This window comes from Brassica rapa, unplaced genomic scaffold (genome assembly GCF_000309985.2).
Source record: "Brassica rapa cultivar Chiifu-401-42 unplaced genomic scaffold, CAAS_Brap_v3.01 Scaffold0434, whole genome shotgun sequence".
In the NCBI taxonomy this organism is placed as follows: Eukaryota; Viridiplantae; Streptophyta; class Magnoliopsida; order Brassicales; family Brassicaceae; genus Brassica; species Brassica rapa.
Genome location: NW_022610376.1, coordinates 41,170 through 46,149, shown reverse-complemented (window position 1 = coordinate 46,149; position 4,980 = coordinate 41,170). Strand labels below are relative to the sequence as shown.

The 4,980-nt window shown below is 40.2% G+C and overlaps 1 long non-coding RNA gene across 1 annotated transcript; it reads left to right on the top strand.

Moving 5' to 3' along the window:
- LOC117130389 lies at positions 1-649 on the top strand. Its single transcript, XR_004453804.1, has 3 exons — positions 1-145; positions 322-443; positions 619-649. It is a non-coding gene; the product is annotated as an uncharacterized LOC117130389 (long non-coding RNA).
- The last annotated feature ends 4,331 nt before the right edge of the window (positions 650-4,980 follow it).

Here is a 4,980-nt window from a genome sequence, read left to right as displayed (position 1 = left end):
AGCACAGCTTCTTCGCGTTCCAATCAAACCAGGATGAATCACTTTTTGAGAAGCTTGAAGTTTGATACATAAAGGGTGGGAGAATCACAGAAGTAAATAAATCTCATAGAGTTGGGATGAAGAAGTTATCCCACTTTCAAATCAGGTGATGTCAGTTTCCCGTTTGGGAATAGCACACAGCTTCATCGTCGTTCCAATCAAACCAGGATGAATCACTTTGTGAGAAGCTTGATTTGGATACATAAAGTGGTGGAGAATCACCAGGAAGTTGAATAAATCTCAGGGAGTTGGGATGAAGAAGTTATCCCACTTTCAAATCAGGTGATTCCAGTTTCCCAGTTTGGGAATAGCACAGCTTCATCGTCGTTCCAATCAAACCAGGATGAATCACTTTGTGAGAAGCTTGATTTGGATACATAAAGTGGTGGAGAATCACCAGGAAGGTTAAATAAATCTCATAGGAGTTGGATGAAGAAGTTATCCCACTTTCAAATCAGGTGATTCCAGTTTCCCAGTTTGGGAATAGCACAGCTTCTCTCGTCGTTCCAATCAAACCAGGATGAATCACTTTGTGAGAAGCTTGATTTGGATACATAAAGTGTGAGAATCACCAGGAAGTTGAATAAATCTCATAGGAGTTGGATGAGAAGTTATCCCACTTTCAAATCAGGTGATTCCAGTTTCCCAGTTTGGGAATAGCACAGCTTCTTCTTCGTCGTTCCAATCAAACCAGGATGAATCACTTTGTGAGAAGCTTGATTTGGATACATAAAGTGGTGGAGAATCACCAGGAAGTTAAATAAATTCTCATAGGAGTTGGGATGAAGAAGTTATCCCACTTTCAAATCAGTGATTCCAGTTTCCCAGTTTGGGAATAACAGCTTCTTCGTCGTTCCAATCAAACCAGGATGAATCACTTTGTGAGAAGCTTGATTTGGATACATAAAGTGGTGGAGAATCACCAGGAAGTTGAATAAATCTCATAGGAGTTGGGATGAAGAAGTTATCCCACTTTCAAATCAGGTGATTCCAGTTTCCCAGTTTGGGAAAGCACAGCTTCTTCGTCGTCGTTCCAATCAAACCAGGATGAATCACTTTGTGAGAAGCTTGATTTGGATACATAAAGTGGTGGAGAATCACCAGGAAGTTGAATAAATCTCATAGGAGTTGGGATGAAGAAGTTATCCCACTTTCAATCAGGTGATTCCAGTTTCCCAGTTTGGGAATAGGACAGCTTCTTCGTCGTTCCAATCAAACCAGGATGAATCACTTTGTGAGAAGCTTGATTTGGATACATAAAGTGGTGGAGAATCACCAGGAAGTTGAATAAATCTCATAGGAGTTGGGATGAAGAAGTTATCTCACTTTCAAATCAGGTGATTCCAGTTTCCCAGTTTGGGAATAGCACAGCTTCATCGTCGTTCCAATCAAACCAGGATGAATCACTTTGTAAGAAGCTTGATTTGGATACATAAAGTGGTGGAGAATCACCAGGAAGTTGAATAATCTCATAGGAGTTGGGGTGAAGAAGTTATCTCACTTTCAAACCAGGTGATTCCAGTTTCCCAGTTTGGGAATAGCACAGCTTCTTCGTCGTTCCAATCAAACCAGGATGAATCACTTTGTGAGAAGCTTGATTTGGATACATAAAGTGGTGGAGAATCACCAGGAAGTTGAATAAATCTCATAGGAGTTGGGATGAAGAATTTATCCCACTTTCAAATCAGGTGATTCCAGTTTCCCAGTTTGGGAATAGCACAGCTTCTTCGTCGTTCCAATCAAACCAGGATGAATCACTTTGTGAGAAGCTTGATTTGGATACATAAAGTGGTGGAGAATCACCAGAAGTTGAATAAATCTCATAGGAGTTGGGATGAAGAAGTTATCCCACTTTCAAATCAGGTGATTCAGTTTCCCAGTTTGGGAATAGCACAGCTTCTTCGTCGTTCCAATCAACCAGGATGAATCACTTTGTGAGAAGCTTGATTTGGATACATAAAGTGGTGGAGAATCACCAGGAAGTTGAATAAATCTCATAGGAGTTGGGATGAAGAAGTTATCCCACTTTCAAATCAGGTGATTCCAGTTTCCCCCAGTTTGGGAATAGCACAGCTTCTCGTCGTTCCAATCAAACCAGGATGAATCACTTTGTGAGAAGCTTATTTGGATACATAAAGTGGTGGAGAATCACCAGGAAGTTGAATAAATCTCATAGGAGTTGGATGAAAAGTTATCCCACTTTCAAATCAGGTGATTCCAGTTTCCCAGTTTGGAATAGGACAGCTTCTTCTTCGTCGTTCCAATCAAACCAGGATGAATCACTTTGTGAGAAGCTTGAATTGGATACATAAAGTGGTGGAGAATCACCAGAAGTTGAATAAATCTCATAGGAGTTGGGATGAAGAAGTTATCCCACTTTCAAATCAGGTGATTCCAGTTTCCCAGTTTGGGAATAGCACAGCTTCTTCGTCGTTCCAATCAAACCAGGATGAATCACTTTGTGAGAAGCTTGATTTGGATACATAAAGTGGTGGAGAATCACCAGGAAGTTGAATAAATCTCATAGGAGTTGGGATGAAGAAGTTATCCCAATTTCAAATAAGGTGATTCCAGTTTCCCAGTTTGGGAATAGCACAGCTTCATTCGTCTTCCAATCAACCAGGATGAATCACTTTGTGAGAAGCTTGATTTGGATACATAAAGTGGTGGAGAATCACAGGAAGTTGAATAAATCTCATAGGAGTTGGGATGAAGAAGTTATCCCACTTTCAAATCAGGTGATTCCAGTTTCCCAGTTTGGGAATAGCACAGCTTCTTCGTCGTTCCAATCAAACCAGGATGAATCACTTTGTGAGAAGCTTGATTTGGATACATAAAGTGGTGAGAATCACCAGGAAGTTGAATAAATCTCATAGGAGTTGGGATGAAGAAGTTATCCCACTTTCAAATCAGGTGATTCCAGTTTCCCAGTTTGGGAATAGCACAGCTTCTTCGTCGTTCCAATCAAACCAGGATGAATCACTTGATGAGAAGCTTGATTTGGATACATAAAGTGGTGAAGAATCACCAGGAAGTTGAATAAATCTCATAGGAGTTGGGATGAAGAAGTTATCCCACTTTCAAATCAGGTGATTCCAGTTTCCCAGTTTGGGAATAGGACAGCTTTTTCGTCGTTCCAATCAACCAGGATGAATCACTTTGTAGAAGCTTGATTTGGATACATAAATTGGCGGAGAATCACCAGAAAGTTGAATAAATCTCATAGGAGTTGGGATGAAGAAGTTATCCCACTTTCAAATCAGGTGATTCCAGTTTCCTAAATTGGGAATAGCACAGCTTCTTCGTCGTTCCAATCAAACAAGGATGAATCACTTTTTAAGAAGCTTGATTTGGATACATAAAATGGTGGAGAATCACCAGGAAGTTGAATAAATTTCATAGGAGTTGGGATGAAGAAGTTATCCCACTTTCAAATAAGGTGATTCCAGTTTTCCAGTTTGGGAATAGCACACCATCTTCGTCGTTCCAATCAAACCAGGATGAATCACTTTGTGAGAAGCTTGATTTGGATACATAAAGTCGTGGAGAATCACCAGGAAGTTGAATAAATCTCATAGGAGTTGGGATGAAGAAGTTATCCCACTTTCAATCAGGTGATTCCAGTTTCCCAGTTTGGGAATAGCACACTTCTTCGTCGTCCATCAAATAAACCAGGATGAATCACTTTGTGAGAAGCTTGATTTGGATACATAAAGTGGTGGAGAATCACCAGGAAGTTAAATAAATCTCATAGGAGTTGGGATGAAGAAGTTATCCCACTTTCAAATCAGGTGATTCCAGTTTCCCAGTTTGGGAATAGCACAGCTTCATCGTCGTTCCAATCAAACCAGGATGAATCACTTTGTGAGAAGAAGCTTGATTTGGATACATAAAGTGGTGGAGAATCACCAGGAAGTTGAATAAATCTCATAGGAGTTGGGATGAAGAAGTTATCCCACTTTCAAATCAGGTGATTCCAGTTTCCCAGTTTGGGAATAGCACAGCTTCTTCTTCGTCGTTCCAATCAAACAGGATGAATCATTTTGAGAAGCTTGATTTTGATACATGAAGTGGTGGAGAATCACCAGGAAGTTGAATAAATCTCATAGGAGTTGGGATGAAGAAGTTATCCCACTTTCAAATCAGGTGATTCCAGTTTCCCAGTTTGGGAATAGGACAACTTCTTCGTCGTTCCAATCAAACCAGGATGAATCACTTTGTGAGAAGCTTGATTTGGATACATAAAGTGGTGGAGAATCACCCGGAAGTTGAATAAATTTCATAGGAGTTGGGATGAAGAAGTTATCCCACTTTCAGATCAGCTGATTTCAGTTTCCCAGTTTGGGAATAGCACAGCTTCATCGTCGTTCCAATCAAACCAGGATGAATCACTTTGTGAGAAGCTGATTTGGATACATAAAGTTGTGGAGAATCACCAGGAAGTTAAATAAATCTCATAGGAGTGGGATGAAGAAGTTATCCCACTTTCAAATCAGGTGATTCCAGTTTCCCAGTTTGGGAATAGGACAGCTTCTTCGTCGTTCCAATCAACCAGGATGAATCACTTTGTGAGAAGCTTGATTTTGATACAATGAAGTGGCGGAGAATCACCAGGAAGTTGAATAAATCTCATAGGAGTTGGGATGAAGAAGTTATCCACTTTCAAAATCAGGTGATTCCAGTTTCCCAGTTTGGGAATAGCACACTTCATCGTCGTTCCAATCAAACCAGGATGAATCACTTTGTGAGAAGCATTATTTGGATACATAAAGTGGTGGAAAATCACCAGGAAGTTAAATAAATCTCATAGGAGTTAGGATGAAGAAGTTATCCCACTTTCAAATCAGGTGATTCCAGTTTCCCAGTTTGGGAATAGCACAGCTTCATCGTCGTTCCAATCAAACCAGGATGAATCACTTTGTGAGAAGCTTGATTTGGATA